This window comes from Chinchilla lanigera, unplaced genomic scaffold (assembly GCF_000276665.1).
Source record: "Chinchilla lanigera isolate Chin_1 unplaced genomic scaffold, ChiLan1.0 scaffold00016, whole genome shotgun sequence".
Taxonomy (NCBI): domain Eukaryota; kingdom Metazoa; phylum Chordata; class Mammalia; order Rodentia; family Chinchillidae; genus Chinchilla; species Chinchilla lanigera.
In genome coordinates, this window is record NW_004955417.1 from 27,260,861 (window position 1) to 27,275,303 (window position 14,443).

A 14,443-nucleotide genomic window follows, 5' to 3' on the forward strand; every position below is an offset into this window, starting at 1 on the left:
TGGGATGGGACGCCCGGTGGGCGCCGGGCTGCGGCCGCTGAGCGCGGCCTCGGCGCGCGGACATCGCGGCGCGGTGCCGTGGGAACGTTCCTGCTGGAGGGCGTGGCTTCCAGGTCTTTATTTAAACGCGCGGGCGCGGAGAGCCGCGCCCTCCCCTGCGGGACCAGGGCTGGGGAGGGGATCACCCGCGCGCAAAGCGAATCCCCCTGGTCTCCGTTCGCAGTCATTTTAGTTTTCTCCGTGTCAAACATTTTTACGAGAGGGTCTAAGATGACCTACGAGCTTTTCATTCTTTTTTTTAAAACTCAACGCTTGGCGACCAGAGACGCAGTCCTCCCGGCTAACGCTTTGCAGCCCGGTCTCGAGAGCACAAATGAACTGTATAGTGACAGGTCTTGGAGACTGATATCCTGACTTCTTCCCTTCTCATTCTTCCCCGCCCTCTACCTAGAGAGCAGCGCTGTGATGAATTCATCGGCAAAAAAAAAAAAAGGAGAGGAAGAGAGATCCTTATCAAGTGAAAGGATATCTAAAGCGTAGTATTAAAAGTTAGGAGCTGTGAACTCTAGCCCTGACTTCTTTTTTCCATATTTTGTTCTCATATATACTGGCTTTCTCTTCCATTTTAAAAAATTTCAGAACACAGCGATTTCACTAGACCCCTTGGAGGAGGAAAGCAGGCCGGAGAGGAGCGCGCTGCTTGACGCCCTGCTCGAAATCTAGCAGGGAAATAACGCAGCCGCACGGAACAACCCGGTTGCAGATGAACGGATGAAACGCAGCGAGGAGCCTAATGGGAATGCACTGCAGCTGAGCGAGAGAGGCTGCTGGGAAGAAGTTCAGAATGATGCTGAACACTGAGGTTCCAGAAAGGGAAACAAGTGATTGTGACAGCAAATGTTCCAGCGAGGCAAACGTGAGAGAAGGCAGTGAGGCAAGCAGGTTAAGAAAACAGAGTGGGTTTTCCAGCCCTGTCAAGGCAAAGGAGGTACAAAGGTAGGTTAAGGTGAGATCAAGGTGTGATTGGAACTGTCTGGTAGCGCATGCCTATAATCCCAGCCCTGGGGAAGCTGAGGCAGGAAGGTCACCAGTTTGAGGCCTGGGCTACACAGCGCACATAGACTCTGACTCAAAAGCAAAAACAAGGATTGCAACCTGGACTTTATCCTGGAACCATCTGAGCAGGTACGTGGTAGACACAAAGACACATTTTGAAAAGATTGTCTTGGCATCAGTGGATGGGAGTGAAAAATTTTGGCAGACAAGGGCAGACGCAACAGCAGTTCACAAAAATTACTAAGGGGTTCAGAATGCGTGGTAAGGAAAGGGCATAGTGAAATCTTAAGGAAAAATAGAAGGTGTCAAATGATTGGAGGGTGTCAGACTTTCAACGGGAAGAACTCAAACTCTGAACGGACGCACGGGTAAAATGAAGCTGCTCTGAGCAGAAGTTTGAGTTCGTGAGGAAGTGCAGTGAAGTCCCCTGGAAGTGGGCGATCAGGAGCGCTTTGCAGGTTGGGAGGCTTTCCTCCAGACATGGTAATTAAGAATTTGCTGAGGTGAACAGAAAAGGGAAGAGAAGCACAGGACCTAGAGAAATGCCGGAGCACGAGACATAGGCAGAAAAGACCAAGGGAGGCGGCCGGGAGGGTAGAAGGATCATAGTGCTGCAACATGGAGCCGGCCAAAAAGCCGGGCGCTTGTTCCACAATGGCAGTGTGCTCAGGAGCATCACACCCTCACAGGCGGAAAGGGCCTTCTGACTTGGGCAAATGGCAGGTCATTGGTTAGCAGTCTCACGTGAGAATTTAGAGTTTTATCCCACAGGCATGGGGAGAGGTAGTGATCACAACGCGTGATTTTCAACTTAGAAAAAAGGATCGGGGTGGGAAGAGAAGAGTCCAAGTTTTGGCAGGGAGAACATTTGTGGAGATGCTAAGGGCCTGCGAAACAGTTATTTGTGACCTCTCCCTCAAGTTCAGTGGAGTCTGCGGAGTGGGAGGCCATCGAGGTTCCAGAGAAGAGCGGCTGAGGTTGGGAATGTTGGCCTCTCGTCAGGGGAGGGTGCTGGGCCAGGGCCTGATCCACCGTCTCTGCACTGGAAAGCAAGTGCCCACGGGCAGCTTTGTTACCACAAATCCGCGCCCACGCGCTGGACGCCTGTGAATGCAAGTTTAGAGAATAGTACTCGCTCTTATCGAAGACAGTGGAACCACCGAGCCTTCTGCTTTGGAACGGACAGCGTTCTATGTAGGTCTAACAACGATGGCCTGCTGAGAACAGCATAATTATGTTTGAGGTTTGGGGTTTGGGTTATTTTGCCAAGTCAGGTTACTCATGCACAGGTAGCGCCAGGGAAAATTTGAAATAGCCCTGAGATAAAGTGATATAATAGTGTTCAGCCTTAGATCATCTGAGTCCATGGACTCAAAGCTAGTTTGGACCAATAATTATAAAAGACTCAGTTAATTAAGAGACTGATAAGGGTGAGAGACTCAAAAAGAATAGGTGGAGCTAAAGTCACTCTGCCTCCAACAGAATCTGTAGTCACCTACGTGACTGTGATGAGGGAGAAGAGCGCGGTGGTGAATGAGAGTGAAAATCCCGGTCTAACAGGCGTTGCGGTGCGCGTGGGACCTCCACCAAGCTGTTGGGAACTGGACCCGCAGGTCTCCGCGTTAGGAGGAGCGGCCGGGAGGAGGTCGGTCCGAGGGCGGGCGGTGGTGGGGACAACGAAAGGACTGGCTCGGCCCTTCTCTCTCTGGCTGCCTCTCAGCTCTTTCTGCCCTGCCTTTTCCCTTCTGCCAGGGGCTGGCACAGCAAGATTGTCCTCAGGGGACCCCGCCCCAGGTCCTGGACTGCCCAGCCTCCAGAGACTCAGCCAGTCTTTTCCTGCTCCTCCATCACCCCAGCTGTGGTCCTGTTAGGACAGCGCAGCACAGGCTACCAGGGCAGAAACGTGTGATAGCCGAAGAATTTTTACTGCTAAAACGAACTCCCAGTGTTCCTCATTAGGCAGGAAACCAAAAGTTTCTTTCTTTTTTTCTTCTTTTTTTTTTGTCTTTTTTTTTCTTTTTCAGACAGGGTCTGGCTATGCAGTCCAGGCTGGCCTTGAGTTCACTTTGTAGCCCAAGCTGGTCTCGAACTCGAAACCACCCTCCTGCCTCAGCCTCCCCAGTGCTGGAATTATGGTATGCACCACCATGCCTGGCAGAAAACCCAAAGTTTCAATACTTCAAACGTTTACAGTCTGAAAATAGCAAGGGCTGGCAGTGGGTGTCACTCAGTGGTAGGGTACAGTACTTGCCTAGCATGTGCCGGGCTCTGGGATCAGTCCCCAGCACCACCAAAATCAAAAGCAAAACATGTAGATGTCTATCACATCTTTGTGTGCGCTGATAACCTTTCTAAAGAGCTGATTTGAGCCGGGCGTGGTGGCACAGGCCTATAATCCCAGCACTTGGGAAGCTGAGGCAGGGGGATCATTGTGAGTTTGAGGCCAGCCTGGGTTACAAAGTGAGCTCAAGGCTGGCTTGAACTGCGTAGTGAGACCCTGTCTCAAAAAGATAAAAAACAAAAAACACACCAAAAACTAAAAAAACAACTCACTTAGGGGCTGGGGATTTAGCTCAGTGGCACAGCGCCTGCCTGGCAAGTGTGAGGTTGTGAGTTTGATGCCCGGTACCAAAAAAACAACCAAAAAAACCCCCAAAAAACAAAACAACTCCTCAAGGATCTGATGCTGTTAGCCAGGCATGGTGGTGCACACCTGTCATCCCACAATTCTAGAAGATGGAGGCAGGAGAATCAGATGGTCAGGGACAGCCTGGCCTGCACAGTGAGTTCAAGGCTGGCCTGGACCGTACAGTGAGACCATCTCAGAGAGAGATAGACAGAGACGACAGGAGAAAAAAAGAAAAAGAGACGGTTGCTTTAGCTCAGTGGGAAGGCCCTGGGTTCAATCTCTACTACTGAAAAAAAACCGTGGTGCTCTAATATTTATGGTCTAGTAAAAGTGGATAAAATGTGTCCAACTGTGCTAGGTACAAAGTTCAGACTATGTACTGCTCCCTCTGAACTGAATAGATAAAGGAGCATAATAGAGACTGTTCATTTATGGAGTAGTTGTTGTAAAAACCCTGGGTTGCAATTCCTGGGTTGGTTTCAACCCCAGCTAAGAAAGTCTCTAATTTAACTGTATTGGCATGTTCAATCTATTCACGGAGTGTAGCCCCAAGTCAGTGGGGTCATAAGGCGTCCCACAAGCCTGTGTGTTTGTCCGCAGGGTAATTTATCTCCAGAGTGGCATCTGCAGGGCCAGCACAGTGCCCGGAGCATAGGGGGTGGGGTGGGGGCTGTCCTCCTCCCGTTTCAGTGGCCGCGTGTCACTAGATGTGGGTGAGCGTTTAACCCCCTCGGGCACTTGGATGATGTCTGCGATAAGCAGGTCATGAGCAGTTCAGTGATGTCTTTTATTACTTCGCAGAACAACAGATTACTCACTGCTAATTTGAGGGCACTGATTTAGAAACCTGCTACCAGGCCGGAGCACTAAACCCCATTCGCTAAGTACACATCACCGGCATGACTGGTGGGAGATAGAGGTGACCCACTGCTCTGCTGTCTTCTGTCGGTCTGTACTCCTTGGGCCTTAGGGGACCCTTGGAAGGTTATTTTGTGTTCACTTTACCACCAGGCATTAGCTGATAACAAGTGTATTGTTTCTTGAATTATACAATAAATAGCAAGATAGGTTTGTATTTCTCTATCTCAAAACAGCTGCCTGGCAGGTAGCCTAAAATTTTTGGCTAACCCTTTAGGAAATCAGAGCTCTAAAGCCTAATCTTGTCTAGTCTGGGTTCTGACTTGCTGGGTACTCTTTAATAAATAACCTAGGGTGTGTGCTGTCACAGGAGCTAATTTTGCTTCTGAAATGCTTGTTAATAATGGTAATTAGAAGCTACATTTTATTTCACGGGACGTTTTGAGACAGGGTCTCAATATGTAGGACAGGCTGTCCTTAAACTCTGTAGCCCAGGCTGGCCTTGAATTTGTAGCAACCCTCCTGCCTCAGCCTTCTGAGTGTTGGGATAACAGGCTTGCTCCTCTGCACCCAACCTAATGAGACTTTTTTTTTTTTGTCTTTTTGAGACAGGGTCTTGCTATACAGTTCAGGCTGGCCTTGAGCTCACATTGTAGCCCAGGCTGGTCTTGAGTTTACAACAATCCTCCTCCCTCTGTCTCCTGAATGCTGGGATTACAGGTATGTGCCACCATGTCCGGCCCAGAGATTTTTTTAAATTAATTTTTTAATTTTGAAGATAAAAGAATGAAAACATATTGACAAACACATACATTTACAAATTAACATGTAAGCAGTACAAGTAATACAGAATTTCAGACAAGGTGATAGGAAATTAACAATGGTTGTTGTATTACATATTGATATCTTCAAATTGGTTACTCAAATAAACAAATATAGGCATGTACCAGAGACTTTCAATACTTGTTTTTTTTGGTGTTGTTTTTTTTTTGTCTTTTTGAGACAGGGTCTTGCTATATAGTTCAGGCTGGCCTTGAGCTCACCAGCCCAGGCTGGTCTCGAACTTGGAATGATCCTCCTGCCTCAGCCTCATGAATGCTGGGATTAAAGTGTGTACCACCACTCCAGGCCTAATACCAGGTCTTTTAATTTGAAGTTCTTGCAAGTTCTTATTGAAACATTTGTCTCAATCTAAATTTACCTTATCTGATTGTAACTGAAAAATTCATGCAATAAAACTATTAAAATATTACTTTTTTATTAACATAGAAGGAAGAAACATAAATGACTTGTTTTTCCCAAAAATAGCCTTGTTGTATCTAACTCAAAACGATCAACCACCTACACTACAAGGGCAGTTAAAGGCCCAGAGTCAGGGCTGGAGATGTAGCTCAGTGGTAGGAACCTTGCCTCGTAGGCACAAGGCACTCAGCACTGAGAATAAAAAAAAAAAAGGTCCCAGTTCTACATAGCTAGGTGACTTAACTCATAAGTATACAGTACCTATTCTTTCAGGATTCCTTTTGCTTGTAGTACTGGGCATTGAACTCAGGGCCTTTGCACTGAGCTACATCCACAGCCCTTTATTATTTTCAGACAGTGTCATACTACATCTCTAAATTGTTCAGGCTGGGCTCAAACTTGTGATCCTCCTGCCTCAGCCTCTCTATAGAGTGCTGGGATTGCAGGCATGCAACACCACTCCTGGTTAAAAAAAAAGGGATTCCTGAAAGGAATGGAAAATTGTTCCCTGCTCCTTCCCCAGGCTGTACCCTGAGTTCTGTTGAGGGCCACCATCTACTTACCCTGGCTCCCTTAGCCACAGGAAGTGGCATTGGGTTGACAATCTATCACTCTTGGTGGCCAAGGCGACTCTGTAGTGGCTGACACTTGTCTGGACACTAGCAGGACCCGTGTGGCTGCCCCAGGCCGTCAGGAAGCCACCCCACTGCACTTCCTTTGGGCCTGGGACAGCGGGGGTGACCGGGGCTGAGGGGGCCTTCGCTGCCTGCTCCCGGTGCCGGTGACAGCTCATGACTCCCTTTGTGGGCCCCACGACGGCTTTGCCACTGTGGACACCGAGCCAGCTTGCACGGCCCGACGCTGAAAGTGGATGCAGGGCGGATGAGCACCCTGGACCCCCACAAACAGCCAGAGCCGCTGCGCCTTGGCCTGAGGGCAGCTGCGGCGCATCAGGCTGTCACAGAGGTTCCAAGATGCATCTTCAGGCTGCGGAGAGGAGCGACCCTCCAGCTCCCGGGAGAGGCTGCTCAGCGGCCGGTGGCACCAAGATCTCAAGGCTTCTCACTGCCGGCAGTGTCCAGGTCACGCAGGGAGCGAGCCACGCAGCAAGGACGTCTGTGTGCCTCTGCGCCACCGGCCACGTGGCCAGCCTGTCCCCACGGTGACACTAGCAGAGCCTGCAGAGGTAGAAATGCTACAGCTGCCTGCCATGCCTCTGAAGCGACCTCTGTCCTTGAGCATGGAGACTGCAGAGGGGTGTTAGTGTTTGTGCTCTGGGATGACCAGAGCATAACCAACCCAAAGATACCAAGATCGGGGACAGTGCGGGGACCTGCAGGGGCAGGTATCACAATGTGCCTCAGTGACGGAGATGAGCGTCAGGCCTGCGTCAGAGCACCTGAAGCTGCTGGCCGCTCTCGTTCCTGGACCTTGCGGCCCCTCGGCCCTGCTGCCTCTGTGGATAACTCACCCGCAAGAAGTGTCCGGGACAGAAACGACAGTGTCAGTCAGACAGAGGTCAAGTCGGGGTTTCCCCGCTTGACAGGCGACCTCGGCCTGCTCCGAGTCTCCCCAGGGCTTGGCCTGTGCTTCTTGTCAGCCTTGAATTCTTGTCTGACATCGTCACCGTCATTGTTTGCACTTTGGAACAAGATACTCAGCTTCTCTGAGGCGATGCCTGGCTGCGAGGAGAGCATGGGCGGGCTGTCCCTGGTGTGTGCAGAGGAGGTGCCCGTAGCACTGGGAGTGGGGCGGACCATATGGACGCCGTCAGTGACACGCCGTTCTGCCTCTGTACCTCCTGCTTCCTTATCCCGTCTAAGCCCGAGACCACCAGAGGTCAGGGCCTGACAGTTTGAGGAATAGTTGATTCCTAGTCGGTGACCCTCTGACGTTAAATAAACCTCCAAATCCTGGGTGTTTCTGCTTGCCATCACTCATTCAGTCATTCATTCTTGCTCTCTCTCTCTCTTTTTTCTTTTTTTTCCGGTATCGAGAATCGAACTCATGACCTTGCACTTGCCAGGCAGGCGCTGTGCTGCTGAGCTAAACCCCCAGCCCTCTCTCTCTCTCTCTCTCTCTCTCTTTCTCTCTCTCTTCTTTCTTTCTTTCTTTCTTTCTTTCTTTCATTCAGAGGCAGGGTCTTGCTGTGAGTCCCAGGCTGGGCTTGAGCTCCTTGTGATCCTCCTGCCTCAGCCTTCCGAGTGCTGGGATCACAGGTGTGTGCTATTTTTACCATGCCCACTATTTTAACTTTAAATAGAATTATTCCTATTGACATATACCGAAGTTGTATTTCTTTGTGTGTGTGTGTGTGTATATATATATATATACATTTTTTTTTTTGTACTAAGGATCAAACTCAGGACCTTGTGCTTGCCAGACAGGCGCTTATGCCACTGAGCTATATCCCCGGCCCTGTATTTCTTTATCACTCTTTGCTTATCTATGCTAAAATTAAGATATTTTCAGTCTTTGGCCACTTTACTGAGTCCTTCTCCCAGGGAAATCAGCAGTTTACTATAGAAAAAAAAAAGCCTGGGTCTAATTTGAGAAGAAGGAATTATATTGTTTTTTTGTGAATTTTAAATTTTAGTCATGAAAGTGGGAAAGAACTGTCAAAGTGAAAGTAGGGTGCTCTATGGCTGGGGGTGTTGCTTGGTGGTAGAGCTGAGCTCAGCACCCGAAACCAGCACAGCAACAACAAAACCCAGCGTGCTTCATTTTTTTTTTTTTTTGGTTTTTCTCCAGTACCAGGGATCGAACTCACAACCTTGCACTTGCCTGGCAGGCGCTGTGCCACTGAGCTAAGTCCCCAGCCCCTCATACGTATTTTTGTTCCTAATTACTAAGAGGAGAGTTTGCCATTCCAAGAAAGTGAACGGACAGGGAAGGAGGGACTCATATATATCAACAGTGCTTCAGGGAGGAACCGGTCTGGGTCATTGTTCTTTGTACGGGAAATAATGGGGCTTCACAGGACTTCGTTCCTAGAGGGAATCTCGAGCTGCCAGCATCCGGCCCCCAGTGGGGGGTGATTTCTCAAGGGCAGGGAGCCCAGGATCTCCTGCTTGCTGGGCCCAGAGCCGTGGCCTTGGGGCGGCAGGAGTGCAGTGGGGCTGCTGACCGTCCAGGCGGTCATGGGCCCGGGCGCTGATGTGCAGGGAGCAGCGGGCTGAGAAGCGGACCGTCCGTTTGTGCCTCGGGCTGTCTTCAGGCCCTGCCCTCTGCTGCGTGTGTCTTGGGCTCTGTGGGGGACTGGGTCCCAGTGCAGTGATCCGAGGGCCACGGAGGAGGCGGGGTTAGCGGGCTGGTCAGGGAGTGCGCATCCAGCATCCGCGGCGGTTCTGAGCGTAGAAGCTCCGAACCTCCTTTGTGGCCTGTCTGCCTCCCGTCCTGGGCCTGCTTGGAGCTTGCTCCATGCTTCTCACCCTAAGGACCCAGGACACCAGATAACAGGAAGGAACTGGGTTGGGGCAGGGTCCACAGGCTCAGGAAAATCCACTAAAACAAAAGTCAAGTTCAGGAGCCGGGGATGTAACTCAGTGGCACAGGTGCCTTCCGGGCAAGCACAAGGTCCCAAGTTCGATTCCCGGTACCAAAAAAGTTGAGTTTCAACGTTGTTGTAGTAGCCTTGAGCAGAGGAGAATGCGTCTCATTTTTCTAGTGTACTCTGAGCTGTGCTCTTAAAGCAACTTCTAGACTAGGTCATTAGTTTTTAGTTGATCATGTGCTTGGTGTAAGTTTTACTTTTTGGAGACAGGGTCTTGCTGTATAGTCCAGGCTGGCCTCAGACTTGTGGAGGTCATCCTGCCTCAGCCTTCCAGGTGCTGGGATTACAGGTGTGTACCACCACTCCTGGCTCACTGTAATATTTCTAGAAAGCATGAAATTTAGAAGTGTTTATTTGTGAAGTGGCTGTTAAGATCTGGTAGGGTGAGTTCAGCTATTAGGATTTCTAAAGATATATTTGAAATCAAATGGTGAAATCCTTATGGGTTCCTCAGAATATCACATTTTATTTTATTTAATTTATTTAGTTATTTGGTACCGGGAATTAAACTCAGGACCTTGCACTTGCCAGGCAGGCGCTTATGCCACTAAGCTATAGCCCCGGCCCTCACATTTTAATTAGATTTTAGGTTTCACAAATTCTAAAAAAATTTGCATGCCTGCCATATTTCCCTCAGTTTCAGTCTCATCAGCACAGAAGAACTGCACAACGTGAAGTGTAGTCATTAGTAAACCTTAAACTTCCCCACTTGGTCTTTGAGAATCAGTGCACACAGAACTTCCCAGAGGATTCTGCTGGGGCAAAATGATCTCTGCCCTCCTTGTGTAGTTCCAGGATTCAGGGGCGCTGAGTTGCCGGTGCCCACGGGGAGCTTGTTACAGACAGAGGTGAGTGGCTAGGAGACAGCTGTAGGTGTGCAGAGTGGCCCTGGCCTTCTGTGCCCCTGCAGCCCCTCCCCTAAATGCGGCTGGACTTGCTAGTGTACTTCTGTGAGTGATGTGGGTGAGACAGTGGATGTCGCCTGCTGCTGAGGTGAAGGTTTAAAGAGACTGGGCTGTGCCCTGGACTCCCCAAACCTGTGAGTGCCCTCGGCACCTCTGACTGCTGATACCAGGGCCCTTTCACCTTCTGGTTTGTTTTGAGATGGGGTATCCAGGCTGGCGTTGTCCAGGCTGGCCTCGAGCTCACAGCGATCCTCCTGCCTCAGCCTCCCAAGTGCTGGGATTACAGGCATGCACCACTTTGCCTGGCTTCTTCAACATTTTATAAAAAAGGAACTTCCCCCCCCAAATCTCACAACTGAATACTAGTGAAAACAGAACTCAGACCCCAGGCTTCTGTCTACTTACACAGACATCAGCTTTACCTGGGAGAATATCAAAGATAGTGACAAGAAAGAATGATAAATATTTGCAGAGTGGATAAACAGACAGCTGGATAAGTCCTATCATCCCTTTCCAGAAAACCTGCTGAGAGACTTTGCAGTTATCGGAAGCAGCAGTGACTTCCTCTTCTATTTTTATGAATGGGTTAGGCTCACAAGGCTGGAGACCAGAGGTTGCCGTAAGCAATCTGTTTGTAAGTCTTCACGCAACAGTTCTGGGCTTCATGAAAAGCTCTAGTGACGTCTGGGAAGTTTTATTCCGGGCTCAGATTTGAGATCTCACCTCTAACCAGGGGCAGTGCCTGGTGCACCCCAGTTAGCCATGCTAGGCTCACGTCCCAGGGCCCTGTCAGCGGTAGGCTAGGTCCCCACAGCCAGGGGTGACCTTGCCAAGTCACTGCCCCTTCAGTGCTGCCCAGGTCCTGTGGCTGCTTCCTCAGTTCACCCTGGAAGAGCAGAGTAAGCCGGAGCCACAGGACACCACCTGCTTCCTCTCCAAGCACACAAACGGGCTCCTTGAGCCATCCAGAGAGTACCAGCGCTGTAACTGCCATGAAATGCAGTGATGCCAGTAACACCGAGGTCTTTACGCTGCCACGCTGTGCTAAACCCGGCCTGTGCACCCGTATGTAAGACAGCGTACACAGAACCTTTAACACGGTGACCGCCGCAAAGTAAGTGCTCAGTGAGTCTCAGGCAACAGTATCACATCTCATTGATTCTTGCCACACCCCGTGGTCTTTGCTCTTCAGCCGGTCGTTCCTACAGGGAGCATTTTTTTTTTTTTTTTGTCCTTAGTTACTACATTTATTTATTTATTTATACAATCAGATTTTATTGGTACGATATATTTATATAATAAATGCATTCATCATAGAGAATTTGTATATGTACAACACATTCACTGGAAGAAAGATGGCCTCTTTAGTAAATGGTGCTGGAAAAACTGGCTTTGCACATGCCAAAGATTAAAATTAGAACCGTGTCTTCCACCTCAAACATGAAAAACCACTAAACCACGCACTAAACTAAAGTCGAAATGGATCAAAGATCTAAATATTTAAACAGAAGCACTGAATCTGCTGGAAGAGAGAATAGGTAGAACTCCGCAAGACCCTGATGTAGGCAAAGACTTTATGAACAAAACCCTGGTCCCACAGGTACTATCACAGAGAATCAAGAACTGGGATCCTGCTGGGCGTGGTGGCACACGCCTGTAATCCCAGCACTCGGGAGGCTGAGGCAGGAGGATGGTTGAGTTCAAGGCCAGCCTGGGCTACAAAGTGAGCTCAAGGCCGGCCTGGACTGCATAGCAAGACCCTGTCTCAAAAAGACAAAAAAAATTTTTAAAAAAATAAACAACTGGGATCCCATCTTATTAAAAAGCTTTTGTATAGCCAAAGAAACCACCAACAGAGTGAAGAGACAACCCACAGTGTGGAAACAAATGTTTGCCAGCTGTTCCTCAGACAAAGGATTACTATCTAGAATATATAAAGAACTAAAAAGAATCAGATCCCTCCCCAATTTAAAGCCCAATCCAAAAATGGACATCTGAGCTGAATACACACTTCTCAGATGAAAGAGTAGAAATGGCAAATAAATTATGAAAAAATGGTCAACATCACTGGTCATTTGAGAGATGGAAATTAAAATGCTGAGATTCCATCTCAGCCCAGAAAGCATGACTAACATCAAGAAAACAAATGCAGGCTGGGGATTTAGCTCAGTGGCACAGCGCTTGCCTGGCAAGCGTAAGGTCATGAGTTTGATTCCTGGTACCGGAGGAAAAAAAAGAAATCAACAAATGCTAGTGGAGCTGTGGGGAAAAAGGAACCCTTCTCCACTGCTGGTGGGAGGGTAGACTGGTGCTGCCATGAAGAAAGCAGTATGGCGATTCCTCAGAAAGTTAGGTTTAGAAGTTCCATTGGATCCAACTATTCCCCTTCTTGGTATCTTCCCAAAAGAATTAACAGGAAGCATTTGTTGTTTGTTTGTTTTTGAGACAGGGTCTCACTGTGTAGTCCAGGCTGGCCTTGAACTTGAAGCAGTCCTCCTGTTTCAGCCTCCAGAGTGCTGGGATGACAGGTGTGCCACTGTGCCCTGCTCAGGAAGCATTTATGGTGCACACACTACACACTCAGCACAAAGTAAGGCGCTGAGCGCTCACAGAAGAACTGACCCACGCTCTGTTGGAGCTGACCCCAGTCTGGTTCACAGCACTCCCTCCAGATTCAACTGTTAAATACGTGCAATTCTCTGTGTGTCGTGGGGTTGCTGATGGGGCCCAGCACGTGGTTTGTGCTAGGAGGATCTCGTAATATCGTATAATCTTGGCCTCACTTAGCATGAACTTTTTTTTCCCTTTTCATATATTTTTTTTTTTTTCTGGTACCAAGAATCAAACTCACACCCTCAGGCTTGCCAGGCAAGCACTTATGCCACTGAGCTATATTCCCCAGCCCCTCTTTTTGTCTTTTTGAGACAGGGTGTCACTATGCAGTTCAGGCTGACCTTGAGCTTACTTTGTAGCCCAGGCTGGTCTCGAACTCACAGTGATCCTCCTGCCTCAGCCTCCTGAGTGCTGGGATTACAGGCGTGCGCCACCATGCCTGCTCAGCGTGAACTTTTATACACAGTACCATTCTTGAAGAAGCCCTCCTAGGGCTACAAGGAGTTAGAAGTGCTTCTTGGAATTCAAGCCTTAGTTTATCTGTAGAGATTATTAAACAGATTGCCACATAATTGGGCAGTGCAGTTCAAGTTTTAAAGTAAGATGTTCTCTGAAAACTGGTAGGTTGATTGATTGATGGGTTGATTGATTTGTACCAGTAATCGAACTCAGGATCTTGGCAACTGGTCGATTTAGATTCCACATCTGTTTTTGGGCAGATGAGACACTGCTGTGTGCGAAAGGGAGGTCCCCCTCCCCTGGACTGGGAGATTGTTTTTGAGACAGGGTCTCATATGTAGGCCAGGCTGACCTGGAACTCACATTAATCCTCCTCCCTGAGCTTCCCGAGTGCTGGGCTTACAGGCATGTGCCGCCACACCTGGCTGAGATTTTTAAAACTTGAGGAATCTAAGTGAAGAACAAATGGGAATCTTTTGTCAGTATTCCCACACTTGCCATGACCTGAGGTTAAACACAGTCACGTGGTTCTCAGTTCATGATGTTTCAGATGACACAACGGGAAGCTAGAGAGCCAAAAATCTAAGAAAACTTCTTCAAAAGAAATCTGTCTGTGCTGGTTACCACCAGGGGTGATGCTTTCAGGGATTCTGAGCAGAGTCATCCGGAAGGGTGAATCCCTTCCTCTTGTGCTCCGCTCACACTTCCCATATCTTGCACTCTAGGTGCTTTAAAGGCTTCCGATGATTGGGTGTGCAGTCCCAGTGAAGAAGCTGAAGTCAAAACCAATTTGGGGAAGAACTGTTCACTTCCTGAGCCCTCCTCGTAGCATCTTGTGTGCTTGTTTATTAATGTCGCTTGGTTGAACTTTTTCTTGTTTTACTTTTGTATATGAAATGCACCAGGTGTGTATTCATTTTCCTAGATTTATTTTTTCTTTAAATTCTGTTTTGACCATCCTTATAGGAAAAAGTTGGGCCCAGTGTGGTGGCACACTCCTATAGTTCCAGCACGAGGGAAGCTGAGGCAGGAGGATCACCACCAGTACAAAGCCAGCCTGGACAACCTAGTGAGACTCTGTCTTAAAGATTCAAAAAAGGCCAGGTATGGTGGCGCATGCCTGTAATC